The sequence below is a fragment of the Rhinatrema bivittatum genome, chromosome 2, assembly GCF_901001135.1.
Source record: "Rhinatrema bivittatum chromosome 2, aRhiBiv1.1, whole genome shotgun sequence".
Taxonomy (NCBI): Eukaryota; Metazoa; Chordata; class Amphibia; order Gymnophiona; family Rhinatrematidae; genus Rhinatrema; species Rhinatrema bivittatum.
The window spans coordinates 765,409,082-765,424,743 of NC_042616.1; the positions used below are offsets into that span (position 1 = coordinate 765,409,082).

Sequence of the window (15,662 nt, forward strand, 5' to 3'; positions counted from 1 at the left end):
TTTGATAGGGAAAAGTTGCTGAATGTATTTTATGCCACTTTAAATGTCTATGTAAGAAAATCTGACATGTTCAGCATCAATTTTGGATAATGCTTATGTTTGGCCCATCAATGTTATATCAGCCTGTAGAAAATCAAGCTTTTCTCAGACTAATATAACTATTAGGACTCTGCATTATAAAGATGTCATATCTATCAAGTCTTATGATTATGGATCTCTTCTGTTTTGTGGATCTTTACCATCTGAGGCACTACTTAGTAGCAAAGGATTATTTATCTCGTTTTGTACTTTCTCTTCTTGTGGTATCATTGGGCAGTGTCCAGCCCATTTTGTGCTGATGTCATGATCAGGTAAGTCAGAATCTAAACATCATATTGCATTTTCACTGAGCTGTACCTGAATGAAAAAAAACAATTCAAACTAGCAGGGACTATTTTACGATCCTATTGTGTAGTAATTTGAATCATTATGGGGCAGATTTTAAAAGCCCTACGTGTGCCGGGCCTATTTTCAAAAGGCTCAGCGGCGCACATAAAGCCCCGGGATGTGTGTGAGTCCCGGGGCTTGAAAAAATGGGCGGGGAGGGGGAGTGGCAGGTGTAACTTGTGAGACAAAGGTACGGGAGGGGGTTTTTCAGGCTGCGGGGCGGGACAGGTAGGGGAAGGGTGGGGAAGGGGGGGGGAGAAAGGAAAGTTCCCTCCGAGGCTTCTCCGATTTCGGAGCGGCCTCGAAGGCAACGGGGAAAGCCAGCTGGTCTCACAGAGTGCTCGGCACGTTCAGGGTGCACTAGTATGCAACCCCTTGCACGCACTGACCCCTGATTTTATAACATGCGCATGGCTGCACACTCATGTTATAAAATCGGGCGTACATTTGTGCGCGCCGGGTAGCTTTTAAAATCTGCCCCTGTGGCTTTTGCTTTGAGCTTATTTTGCTACATCTGCAAAGATATAGGCATTATTAGGTATTATGTAGAAATGTATACCTACTGAGATTTTACCTGTTGCAGGTGTAGCCAGTTAAATTCCCAGTAAAAGATGGAATGATTCAAACTACTTCACAATGGGAGACCTAAAATATTTCCGGCTTTTTAATTGTATTTTTGAAGCCACAATTAAGGAACCAAAGTTGTAGCTTTATGGAGACACTTTAATATTTTCAAAAGTGACATCATCCTGTGGAGGCCGGCATGGAAAACTTATGTCAGAGTTTCTAGAAACTTTGACTGGCACACTTATCATGCCCAGCATTCCACTATCCATGCATCCATACGGGGTCTTTCTTCAGTCATTTCTTTTCTGCGTAGCTTTCAGCTCGTGATCTTTTTCTCTCTGGAAACTTCTGAAAAGTGAGTTTTTCACTTTTTTCTCCTGCTCTGGGTCTCTCTCTGCTTCCCACTTCTTTCTCTGTCGGAGTAATTTTTCGCGCTGTTCCCTGGCCGGCCAGTCGTCATGCCTTTTGTGGCCCCCGGTGAGCCTCATGGTGGCATCGGGCTTCCATTGATACTCCCAGTGCCCCCAGACTTTGTCCCTGACGGATCCATATGACTTGTACATCCTCTGCCTGGTGGCATCGCACGATGTTCGGGGCTGTGAATTGTGCGCTCAAATGACCCCAAAAGGCTGTTGGGCCAGGTTGGACAAGATGGAGAAGGTTTTTTGGTTCGGGAAAGTCCGAACCCTCCACTTCTGCATCGATGTCAATGACGCCTCGATCCCTCGATGACCACTCTTCCCCAAGGCTTGCGGGGGAATAAGACTCCGGGAATTGCCCTGTCTCAGTGACCTCCAAGTTGTGGACTTCAGGATCGTGTTCCTTGTCCTTGGCGCCGGGGAAGGACCAGACTGAACACTGTGGGAGGTCTTGGAAGCACCGTCACTTGTTCCTGTTGGTACGCGGTGCCAGCCTTGGACTGGATATGGCACTTGGTGCCTTGCCTCTGAAGCAGCTATGGCAAGAGGAGGTACCACCCTCCCTCGATGCCGGTGGCCAAGGCCATCCACATCAGTTCCAGTGCCGAACGTCAATCCTCTTAGGAGCTCCAAGGAGGAGTTGGCCTCTTCCCTCACCTCTCAGCCTGCCCTTTTATCGGAGGCCTTTGAGGCGGAGTTGGAATGTCAGGTGCAGCTGGTGGTGGAATGTGCTTAGCGTGACAGGAGCTGGCATCACCGACACCCTCGAGGCCGGTGCACGCACCGATGCTGCCTACGGTATTAGGGTTGAAGCTGTTGTTGGGTCATCTTGACATCCTCCTTGGCATCCTCCCGACCCAGTTACTACTGGTGCCCCGCGATTCCTCAGTGGGCTGAAGGGCACTGAAACGCAAGGTGTCTGAACTTGTTCTCATGGGGGAGTCCTCTGAGGAAGAGGGCCCGTTGATGCCCTTTGCTCTACGGGGTCCCCTTGTCCCCTGTCCAGTGCTGCCGGGACCAGGGCCTAGGCCTTCGAGTCCCTCGATGACCTTGGGTTTCTGAATGCCCTCGGGTCCTTTGGTTCCCCTGCCTAGGGATTTGCCCACTTTCCCTGGCCCCCATCTCCAGGCAGCCGAGATGAGCCTCAGGGCCCGTACGAACTCTGGGGAGAGGACATCTCTGATGCTTCATTGGTAAATTCCAATGATCTTCCATCAGATCCTTCCCCCTTGGAGGAATGCCGCCGTTCTCCACCTGAGGACTTGACCTTCACGGGGATCGTCGAGGTGATGGCTGAAGCCATTCCCTTTCAACTTATGATGGAGGAAGATGCCCGCCATAAGATGCTGAAGATCCTCCAGTTTGTGGAGTCCCCGAAGGAGTTTGTAGCGGTGCCTGTTCACGAGATCTTCAGGGAGCTGCTTCTTCGGCTCTGGGAGCACCCCCTCTCTGTGGCCCAGGTGAACCAGAAGGCTGATGGGCCGCATCTCTCTCCACAAGAGGACGTCCCATCTAGTGACATCATCTCCCCGGTGACCTACCTCAGCTATTAAAGTAAGACCGCGATCCCAGGTGTTGCGCGCTGGGCTTCGCGTGCCTAAGGAATGCGACCAAGGAGCAAGCCCCTTGGCGCGCCCCTTAGCGTCAACCCTTAGCGCCACCCATTAAATTCCTTGCCCCCCCTCCTCCTCCCCCCTCACCCTAAATACTTCACTCTTATTTACCAACCAGTTCCTCCTCTGACAACCAGCAGATCAATTGTGGGCAGTGCACAAAGTGGAGGCTGACTTTTCTCATTGCAGCAAATTTATACCTGCTTATTACTTATAATTATTGTAGAAGGCTTATGTGTATAATATATTGCTGTCTGTGATTTCATTTTATTATAGTCAGATATTATTATAGTATATTAATTTACTGTTTGGTTTCTCTGCTGTAGAGTTTCTTTAAGATTTAAGAAAACACTCCAGCTTTTAATCTGATAGAATCTATCTCTTACTTAGATTTAGCTGTAACTAATAATCTCTGTTTGGAAATTAATATTGGGGCATAATGAGCTGAGTAAAAAGAATTTAAAACAAAGGATAAATAAACTTCCAGAAGTGTCCTGATCTACCTAGCTTGGGTGTAGCCGTCTCAGAGCTTGGGGGTGCTTAACTCTGACAACCAGCAGATCCATTGTGGGCAATGCACAGAGAGGAGCCAGGGAGCACAAAAGATTCTTGTGTCCAGCTAAGTAAAGGTTTAACTTAGTTTAACATAGTAAGCCAATCAGGGGGAGGGTCTTATTAAACTCAATAGCAGATACAGAGTACTGAGAACATCCGTGACCAAGGGTTAACGGTTTTACTCCCTCCCACCCTCCCACCCTACCTCTCTACCCACCCACCCCTGGGTTTGTTTTTTCTGATACAGTCTGCCTAAATTTATATTTGGCAATCAAGATACATTAGTAAATTGGTATTTCCTTAGGTGTTAACCATCAAATTACCAAAATGAGGACTATCCAATGTTACTATTGTGGAGCCTTTATTCTGAGGGAAATCATCTGGAAACTTAGGGCTTGCCCCATTTGTTCAGAACTCTCTTCCTTGAAAAAGGAGCTGGCTGAAGTTAAAGCTAAATTAGCTTCAATGAAGAAAGGCTCACCCACTTTACAATATTCAGGAATTAATTCCCCATTACCACAAAAAACCAAAAGTCAAGGATAAAGAGATTTACAGTGGGCTCAGGTAGGATAAGACCCATGACCCACAGGCACCCATTTTTGACAGCTGTGCAGCCCACAAGTCTACCCCCCTACTCACACAGGGCATTAAGGAACTCAATAAAACAACAAGATTACAGTGGACTCTGGTAGAATTGAACCTGTGATGCAGAGACACACACTGTATCAAGTGCAACAATTACAAAAAGCCTTCTCTGTATTAAATACTGAAGAAGTTCTTGAGAAAAAGATTGAAGTGATATCTGAAAAGAGAGAAGAAACCCAGTGCATACAGAAATTCCAGATCAGTAACCAAAGGAAAAAGCTCATTGTGCTGGATGAATCTGTCATCAAAGGTACTAATCCTTTCCTTTGCACAAAGGGAAAGGGAGAAGTGGACAACAAAACTCAACTAAATAGTTCACAAAAGGAGTCCAGGAACAGCAGTAACCTGAATGAGGAAAGCTGGAAAGCTATGAGCACAAATGCTCGTAGTTTGGGCAATAAAATCCCAGATCTGCAAGCTCTAATGGTAGAGGCGGACTTGGACATTGTTGCTGTCACGGAGACGTGGTTCACGGAATCTCACGATTGGGATACGGCAATACAGGGCTATAACTTGTTAAGGAAGGACAGAGAGGATAGGAAAGAGGGAGGAGTGGCTCTTGATATCAGAAACAATATCCAAGCATCTGAGCTGCAAGGAAGATGGGGCAATGAAGAAGCACTATGGGCCAACCTAAAAAAAAGATGGGACATCCATTTTTATTGGAGTGGTTTGCAGGCCTCCAAAGCAAAAGGAAGAGCTTGACAGAGATCTGGTTGAAGACATCCAAAAGATGGGAAAGAAGGGAGAAGTGGTGATCGTTGGAGACTTTAATTTGCCGGATGTAGACTAGAGAATCCCATCTGCAGAATCTAACAATAGTAGAGAAATAGTGGATGCTCTGCAAGGAGCTTTGTTCAAACAAATGGTAATGGAACCCACGAGAGAAGGAGCTATACTCGATTTAGTGCTCACTAATGGAGATAATGTCTCTGATGTCCAGGTGGGTGCCCACCTCAGCACCAGTGATCATCAAACGGTATGGTTTAATATCACAAAAAGGATACGGAAAAGAAGCACAAAGACCCAAGTTTTACAGTTCAAAAACACGGACTTTGATGAAATGGGGAAGTACCTGGAGGAAGAACTAGTAGGCTGGGAGAACAAAAGATATGTGGAACAGTGGACCAAACTAAAAGGAGCAATTACCAAGGCAACTAATCGATATGTTAGAAAAGTAAAGAAAAGAAAAAGAAAAATGAAACCTATCTGGTTCTCAAAGGAGGTGGCTGACAAAATAAAGGCTAAAAGAACAGCGTTCAAGAAATATAATGGATCCCAAAGGGAGGAGCACAAAGAAGAATATCTGGTAGAACTGAGGGAGACAAAGAAAGTAATCAAGATGGCAAAAAGTCAAGTGGAAGAAAGGATTGCCAAAAAGGTAAAGAGAGGTGACAAAACATTTTTCAGATACATCAGTTAAAGGAGAAAAGTTCAAAGTGGTATAGTGAAATTGAAAGGTGAAAAGGATCAATGTGTGGAGAGAGACGAAGAAATGGCAGAAATATTAAACAAATACTTCAGTTCTGTGTTCACTAAAGAGGACCCTGGAGAAGGACCGTCGCTAGTTAACAAGAAACTGGAAGGGAATGGAGTAGATTTAACTCCATTTACAGTAGAGAATGTATGGGAAGAGCTGTGGAAACTGAAAGTGGACAAAGCCATGGGGCCTGATGAGGTTCATCCCAGGATACTGAGGGAGCTCAGAGATGTGCTGGTGGGTCTGCTGTGTGACCTGTTCAATAGATCCCTAGAAACGGGAGTGGTGCCGAGCGATTGGAGAAGAGCAGTGGTGGTCCCACTTCAAAAGAGTGGAAACAGAGAAGAGGCTGGTAACTACAGACCAGTTAGCCTCACCTCGGTGGTGGGAAAAGTAATGGAGTCGCTGTTGAAGGAAAGAATAGTGAACTGTCTACAGTCGTAAAAATTTCTGGACCAGAGGCAGCATGGATTCACCAGGGGAAGATATCAGACAAATCTGATTGACTTTTTTGATTGGGTAACCAAGGAATTGGAACAAGGAAGAGCGCTCAATGTCATCTACTTGGACTTCAGCAAAGCTTTTGATACGGTTCTGCACAGGACTCTGGTGAATAAAATGAGAAGCTTAGGAGTGAGTGCCGAGGTGGTAGCCTGGATTGCAAACTGGTTGACGGACAGAAGACAATGTGTGATGGTAAATCAAACTTATTCTGAAGAGAGAGCGGTGTTGAGCGGAGTGCCACAGGGATTGATGTTGGGACCGGTCCTGTTCAATATCTTTGTGAGCAACATAGTGGATGGAATAGAAGGTAAGGTTTGTCTTTTTGCAGATGACACTAAGATCTGCAACAGAGTGGACAATCTAGAAGGAGTGGAGAGAATGAGACGGGATTTAAGGAAACTGGAAGAGTGGTCGAAGATATGGCAGCTGAGATTCAATGCCAAGAAGTGCAGAGTCATGCATATGGGGTGTGGAAATCCGAAAGAACTGTATTCGATGGGGAGAGAATGGCTGATGTGCATGGAGCAGGAGAGAGACCTTGGGGTGATAGTGTCTAATGATCTGAAGTCGCGCGAAACAATGTGACCAGGTGATAGCTAAAGCCGAAGAATGCTGGGCTGCATAGAGAGAGGAATATCGAGTAAGAAAAGGGAAGTGATTATCCCCTTGTACAGGTCCTTGGTGAGGCCTCACCTGGAATACTCTGTTCAGTTCTGGAGACCGTATCTCCGAAAGGACAGAGACAGGATGGAGGTGGTCCAGAGAAGGGTGACCAAAAAGGTGGAGGGTCTTCATCAAATGACTTATGAGGAGAGATTGAAGAATCTAAATATGTACACCCTGGAGGAAAGGAGGAGGAGAGGTGATATGATACAGACTTTCAGATACTTATAAGGTTTTAATGATCCAAAGACAACAACAAACCTTTTCCGTTGCAAAAAAATCAGCAGAACCAGGGGTCACAATTTAAAACTCCAGGGAGGAAGACTCAGAATCAATGTCAGGAAGTATTTCTTCACGGAGTGGGTTGGTGGATGCTTGGAATACCCTTCTGGAGGAAGTGGTGAAGACCAAAACTGTGAAGGATTTCAAAGGGGCGTGTGGGATAAATACTATGGATCCATAAAGTCTAGAGGAAGTGAATGAAGAGAAGAGGCATGGGGGTGGCTTGCGGGAATGACGGCTACTACCTGGAGATTAATATCCTTATTCAGTAAACATACACACGGTTAATGTCCTTATTCAATAAGCATACACATGGTTAATGTGACTCCAACATTGCTCTATGCTTCAACAGCAAGAGGAGATGTGGAAAAAAGTGTTTGCATCCACAAAAAAGCAGGGGAGTAGCTTGCTTGTTACGGCGGTTACTACCCCAAACCAAATAAGCCTGATATTTCACTTTCAATGTATATCCAGCATAGCTTTCTGCTTCAATGGCAGGGGGAATGAAGATGATTTATATTCAGACAGCTACCAACAAGGACTGAATTACATAGTCTGGGTAAAACAAATAAGCATGGGAATTGCTTGCTTGTTAAGCGGTTACTACCCTGAATCAAGCCTGATACTTCACTTGGAATACATATCCTGCGCAGCTCACTGCTTCAATTGCAGGGGGAATGAAGAAAAGAGGATGTATATTCAAACAACCAACAAGGACTGAATTGCACAGGCTGGGTAAACAAGCGTGGGAATAGCTTGCTTATTACGGTGGTTACAAACCAATTAGCTAGACACTACACTTAGATGCAGCTCCAGCACTGCTATCTACATCGAGGGCAGGGGTGGAAGGGAAATAGAACCAAATATTTACTTAAAAGGGACAAGAGTAACAGATAAGTGAAAGCTTACTGGGCAGACTGGATGGACCGTTTGGTCATCTTCTGCCGACGTTTCTATTTTTCTATGTTACCACAACCCACGAGCCCCTCGCCCTGTAAGACCTACCTACCCCCCCCCCCCCAACTAGCCGTACACCCCTCACCCCATTCCCTCCCTTTTTTGCTTCCCCCGCAAATCTTCCACACTAGCAGCATCCTCTACTAGCAATGCCTCCCTTACAATCACACCTCCTAAACATGCTAGGACACCCAATACCCATACTCAAACACTACCACTCCAAGCACAACCCACCCTTCCTCACCCACCCTACCGAACAATCCAGATCTCTGCTACCAATCATGCTTACCCCTCCTCACACAATTCATTGGCCTCACTGCCTTTACCTTCATTCTGTTCAACTCACAATCCATCATTAAAAAGACCCCCATTCTCAACGACATCCTCCTGGATGACAAACCTGACCTTTGTGCCATAACTGAGACTTGGCTCAAGGAAACAGACACACTCAATCAACTCCCTAATCACACTTACGACTTTTTCCTCCATACCAAGACCCAAAAAAAGAGGAGGAGGTCTACAACTTGCAGCAAAAAAAGACCTCAAACTGTTATCCCGTACAGTCTGCACTGCTCCCAAATTTGAAATTGGTCTCTCTAAGTCACCACAACTACAAATTTGCTTAGTCTACACCCCCCTGGTCTCCTTGACAAAAATCATCCCCCCTCATCGAATATTTAGCTGAGAACATAATAATTGACACTCCTGCTATCATTCTCGGTGATTTCAATATCCACGTCAATGCAGTACCACTTTCTCCCACATGTGATGCTCTCCTGACCTCACTCAATGCTCTGGGCTTTAAGCAAATCATAACAAGCCCTACACACAAAGCAGGTCACTCCCTAGACCTAATCTTTACAAACTCTCGCATACTACCTGACACTCCCACCTACACCCCTGTACTCTAGTCGGACCATTACCTCATCAGAGCAAATTTTGCAATAAAAAATGCAGCCACCCACGCACACACTAAAAAGAATACTATCCAGTTCAGAAAACCTTGCTCCAGAGATGACTTCATCACAGCCCTCACCAACGATCTTCACAAATTCAATCTTACCGACACCGATTCTGCACGTTCATCCTGGAACCACCTCACTAGCAACATTGCTAATAAAATCTGTCCCCTCCAGTCTAAAAAACTTAACCGCACACTCACCTCAAAAGAACCATGGTACATGCCTGAATTAAAAAAGTTGAAACGCAACCTTAGAAGCCAGGAAAAGAACTGGTGTAAAGACCTCTCTCCCACACAACTTGCAAAATACAAATCCTCCCTACACATCTACCGTGTGAGACTATCCTTAAAACTAAGCGAGACTTCCACACCAAGAGAATCCATAACTTTCAATTAAATGCCAACGCCCTATTCGCATATGTCTCAGATCTGACCAAAACTGCCCTCTCACCCATACCCGACGAGGATACCAAAACAAAATGTGAAGAACTAGCACAATTTTTCCACGACAAAATATCTAAAATCATGACATGATTTCCAACTACTCCACCTCCCACTAAAACCCTCCCAAAAAACCCACTTGCCTCCCTAAACACCTTTGAGACTACTGCATCCACCGAAATAGAATCACTCTTAAAGAAAATGAAACCCTCATCACACCCATCTGATACAATTCCCACTAAATCACTCCTGACCATCCCTAACATTATATCACAACCCCTAGTCAACATCATCAACAGCTCAATCACACTCGGAGATGTCCCTACTTCACTAAAACAAGCTATAGTCAAACCTATTCTAAAGAAACCAAAACTCGATCCCACCGAATTAACCAACTATCACCCAATCTCTAATCTACCCTTCTTAGCAAAAATTCAGGAAAAAGTAGTTAATGCCCAACTAACTGACTTCCTAGAAAAACATAATATTCTTTTCCCATCACAATTCGGCTTCTGTAAGCATTTCAGCACAGAAACCTTACTAATCTCACTCACAGATTCCCTTCTCAAAGGATTGGACAAAGGCAACTCATACATCCTTGCTCTCCTAGATATCTCCTCTGCATTCGACACCATAAGCCACAACATCCTACTCAGCCGGCTTAAGGAAATTGGCATCTCAGGCATCCCACTTCACTGTTTCAAATCCTATCTAAACAACAGACAATACAAAGTCAGAATAGGCAACACCGAATCCCAAGCAATTGATCTATTGCAAGGTGTTCCCCAGGGCTCTTCCTTATCCTCTACTCTTTTTAACGTCTACCTACTACCACTCTGCCATCTCCTTTCTGAGCTGGGTCTTATGCACTTCATATATGCGGATGATGTACAAATCCTCATCCCTATAACGGATACTTTACCCAATGCCATCAAAACGTGGGAAATTGCTCTCGCCACTATCAGTACACTCCTCACTAACCTCAACCTCGCTCTCAACACCTCCAAAACAGAAATAATGATCATATCACCCTAACACAATATCACCCACTCCTAACCCATCAACCTCCCCTCTACAATCACCACTTCACAACACGTACGAGACCTAGGCGTCATCATTGACATTCAACTAAACCTAACAAAATGTATCAATGCCACAATGAAAGAATATTATTTCAAACCTCACACCCTAAAAAAATTTAGACCCCTTCTCCACGTCAACGACTTCCGCACGAAAATTGACTACTGCAACACTCTAGGCCTTCCCAAAAACACAATCTCCCCACTCCAAATGTTAAAAATGCCACCGCCCGCATTCTCACTAACACTCGCAAATCTGAACATATCTCCCCCATCCTGAAAGAATTACACTGTATCCCTATTGCATCTCGTATCTGCTATAAGACCCTATCTATCATACACAAAACCTTACACACCCATAATATGCCTTGGCTCAATGACTATCTTCACTTTCGCACTTCCAATAGACCCACTAGATCATTCTATAAGGCTACCTTACACACCCCCAATTAAGCATACGAATCTTACCACCACAAAAGAGCATGCCCTATCCATTGCAGGGCTTGCTATCTGGAGCTCTATGCCCACCAACCTATGACAAGAGCTCTGCCCAAAAAAATTCAAACAAAAACTGAAAACTTGGCTATTCAAACAAGCTTTTACCTGATCTTCTTCCCTCTCCCTGCAATTACCTCTCCTCTCTTCCTCCCTGACATTTATGCTCAGCTCGATACCACGACTACCTGCTCTTAGTCCCGTTTCTCCTCCCCACATATAATGCATAATCTATTAAATCTGCTCTGTAATCCTTGCTATTGGTTACCTTTTCTGATCTCCATGTAATTATTCTTTAAGCAATTTATTATCTTGCGATACCTCTATACCCTGTTGTCATTCACATTCCATTCTATGTGTTTAACTCCCATTATGTTAGCATTTTATTCACCTAATTATTTACTGACAGGCCGATACAGTAAAGTGCGGCCGCGATTACCCTGCTTTTAACCCGCTTCTAACTCACAATTTGGCCGCGTAAGTCCAACCCGCGATTCACTACCTTTAAACTCATCCTTACCGCTTCTTTAAATCAACCAGTAACCCTTTCTGCCCGCAGCATGTATATGAGATGTAAACGCTCCGATTAGCTATTCCCTCCCATACAGCAATGTGCACCCCGATTATCTCCTTTTTAACCCGTAGTTTTGCTGCGCGTTTAACCTGCTAACTTACCGCCTACCCTTACCCCTGCGTTAGTGTGGAGAGTCAGGTCAGAGACGAAATTTCATGGGCAAACGACCCCCTCACCCCCCGGGACCCTTACCCTGGCGTTAGTGTGGTGTGACAGCAATAGGCAAGCTCAGGTCAAAATCCCCCCCCCCTCCCGAAGCAGGGCGCAGGGCGAAAATCAGCTCGACATGTCATTAAAACAAAAGTAAATAAAGTATAATAAAAGTAAACTTACTGCATGTGAATTTTCTTTGAACAGTCCTCTCTCCCCTCCTCCCGAGGCACGCACTGCGGCTCCCCTACCTCCCGGGGGCAGCCAGCGGCGAAAGTGGCGGGCGAAAGCGTACGGGCGGGCGGGCGAAAGCGTACGGGCGAAAGTGAATGAATGCACGCCCGTACGCGGAGGGAGCCGGTGGGCGTGCATTCATCCAGGCGGAGGGAGCCGGCGGCGAAAGCGGCTCCCAGCAGCCCCCGCCAGCTAAGGTGAATGAATGCATGCCTGTGCGTGCAATTTGGTCGCTCAAGTCGTGACGTCACGACGTTTGGCGTCACGGCGTGTGACGTCGGCATTCGCTAATGCACTGCCTTGAGCGCCCAAATTATATTCGTTCATCTTCGCCGGCGGGGGCTGCTGGAAGCCGCTTTGGCTCCCCTGCCCCTGCCGGCGAAGGTGAATGAATGCACGCCTCTGTGTGTGCAATTTGGGCGCTCAAGGCAGTGCATTAGCGAACGCCGACGTCACACGCCGTGACGTCACACGCCGTGACGTCACGCCTTGAGCTCCCAAATTGCACGCACAGGCGTGCATTCATTCACCGCCGGCGGGGGCTGCTGGAAGCCGCTTTCGCCGCTGGCTCCCTCCGCCTGGATTAATGCACTCCCGCCGGCAAAGGTGAGTGAATGAATGCACGCCCGCTGGCTCCCGCCGCATACGGGCTTGCATTCATTCACTTTCGCCCGTACGCTTTCGCCCGCCCGTACGCTTTCGCCCGCCGCTTTCGCCGCCGGCTGCCCCCGGGAGGCAGGGGAGCCGCAGTACGCGCCTCGGAAGAAGAGAGAGAGAGGACTGTTCAAAGAAAATTCACATGCAGTAAGTTTACTTTTATTACTCTTATTACACTTTATTCACTTTTGTTTTAATTTTCGCGCTGCCTTGCTTCGGGACGGGGGGGAGAGGACTCGCAATTCCCCCTGGTACCTGTCATTTCAAACGTCATTTGAAATGACGTTTGAATTGACAGGTACCAATGCACCCAGGATACTGTATAGGCGCTGTATAGCGCTCTATACAGTAAAATGGATTGCGCAGGCCTAACGCTTCACGGACGCGGCTTGCATTTGCAAGCTATTTAAATACAGTATCGAGCGGTAGGTGATCCGAACTGTGCGTGCGGCAAATGCAGGTGCGCCCGGCCGTAACGCACCTCTTTCTACCGATCCTTACTGTATCGGCCTGCTAGTTATTCCCCCATTATATTAATATTTTATTTACCGAGTTCACCTCCCATTATCTTAGCAACCCGCCGTACATTATGTATTGTTGTTAACTGTTCCTTGTAAAGCATGTTCGCTGCATTTCCTGTTTCATGTAAACCGATGTGATGTTCTCAACAAATGTCGGTCTAGAAAATCCCTAAATAAATAAATAGATAGATAAATACCTTATACAGCAGACCATAGGGTTTGAGAAGCGCCAACTCCCCCCCACCAATCGGTGGTAGTTGAAGCTGTGCTAAAGAAGGCAAAGAGGTCAAAAACTCATGTCTCAGCTCTTCCAGGCAAGGACAACAGAGCATGGAATGCTATGGGTAGGAGAGTGTTTCAGGGTTCCATGTTGGTAGCCTGTATCACCTCCTACCTTTTGTATATGACCCAATATACCCGTAATCTCTGGAAACAAGTCCAGGAAGTTGAGGATGGCCTGGCGCAGCAGCCTCAGGAGGCCCTTACGGTGCTTGTCCAGCAGGGCCTGCAGTGTGGGAAGCACAAGGTATGTGCTACCTACAACATATTTGAGCGGCGGGTTGAGTTGCAGCAGCTGACATTTTGATGCGGCATTTCGCTAGGCTTCATGCCTTGGACCTTCATCCAGAAGTGCAGAACCGGTTAGTTGACCTGCCTTGTACTGGCAATAACCTGTTTGATGACAAAGCTCAAGGAGGCAGTCTCACAGCTGAAGAATCACCATAAGACCCTCCAACATTTATCGGTCAGTGCCTCAGCTTTTTCTAAGAGGTCCTCCCAGCCAGGGTCACGGAGACCCTTCTACAGACAAAAGAAGTACTACCCTCCTGCCCCTCGCTCTCAGCCACAGCAGATCAGCGCCAGGGGCAGATCTCGGCAACAGCAGGGCCCTAGGCCTCAGGAGGCACCCCAGGCTAGCCCTCCTATGGGGTTTTGACTGAATGCGAGAGAGCATAAGCCAGTCGCCTCTTCCAGAACCGGAGAACCCATCGGTCGGGGGCAGGCTCCTTTTCTTTGCGGACTGGTGGCCAGCCGTGACATCTGATTAGTGGGTCCTGTCCATCATTCGTCATGGCTACAAGCTGAACCTCATGACTGTTCCAGCGGATTCTCCACCGTGCCCACAATAGGGTCCTGTCTTGCATCCAGAAGTGCTCCAAGGAGAGCTCTTGGTCCTTCTAACGGCCAGAGCAGTGGAATTTGTCCCTCAGAAGGAGCAGGGACGTGGGTTTTACTCCCATTATTTTATAATTCCAAAGAAAACAGGAGGCTTCAATCCCAGCCTCGATCTGCGAGCCTTGAACAACTTTGCCAAGATAGTATCCCTGGGCACCTTGAGGAGACTAGCTTTGCTCTCTCGACCTCAAATACACATATACCCACATTGAGATCCTCCCCAGTCACAGGAGGCATCTCCGCTTTGTGGTGAACTGTCAACATTTTCAGTACCGCGTGCTCCCATTCGGCTTGGCCTCTGCGCCCCGGGTCTTCACAAAGTCTTTGACTGTGGTGGGTACCTATCTGCACCAGATGTAAATCCCAATCTTTCCATATATAGACGACTGGCTGATCAAGAGCGGCACACAAGCTGGGACATTGCGGGCTCTACGCTGGACCATTTGGGTGTTGGAATACCTAGGTTTTCTAATCAACTACCCGAAATCCAATCTCTGTCTTCTGTCATGGCTGGATTTCATAGGAGCCATGTTGGACGAGACCCAGGTGAAGGCCTCTTTGCTCTGCACCAAGGCACACGCACTGCTAACCTTGGCAGAGGAGGTCCAACACCGCCGACTGGTCTGTGTGTGGTGTATGCTGCAACTTTTGGGACACATGGCCACCATGGTCCATACCACCTTGTTTGCCTGCCTGCATATGCGTCGAGCCCAGTGGACCCTATGCTCCCAATGGTGGCAGGCCACTCAGGGCCTTCAAGTCTGCATCCGGGTTTCCTCCTCTCTCAGGGCTTCCCTTGCTTGGTGGAGGTCCCCATCCAGTCTGGAGCAGGGGATACCTTTTCAGGCTTCCCCTCACCAGGTGGTGCTTACCACTGATGCGTCCCACCTGGGCTGGGGGAACCATTTGGATAGCCTCCACACCCAAGGCCTTTGGACTGCTCAGGAATCTCAGTGTCGATAAACTTCCTGGAGCTGAGGGCAATCTGGTACGTGCTCTGGACCTTCCGGGATCGGCTGTCCAACAAGGTGATCCTCATTTGGACAGACAGTCAGGTGGCCATGTGGTATATAAACAAGCAAGGGGGCACTAGGTCCTTCCTACTTTGTCAGGAGGTGCTACAGATTTGGAGCTGGGCCCTGTCTCAGGAGTTGTTGCTCCAGGCTGTGTACTTGGCTGGTGTGGAGAACACCCTAGCAGATAGTTAAGTCACACCTTCCGGCCCCACAAGTGGTCCCTGAAGCAGGAGGTGACAGACCAGAT

The 15,662-nt window shown here is 47.1% G+C and overlaps 1 protein-coding gene across 4 annotated transcripts in view; it reads left to right on the forward strand.

Moving 5' to 3' along the window:
- NSMCE2 (NSE2 (MMS21) homolog, SMC5-SMC6 complex SUMO ligase) overlaps positions 1–15,662 on the forward strand; it is a 583,410-nt gene that overhangs the window by 160,204 nt on the left and 407,544 nt on the right. The gene's annotated exons all lie outside the window — the stretch shown is intronic.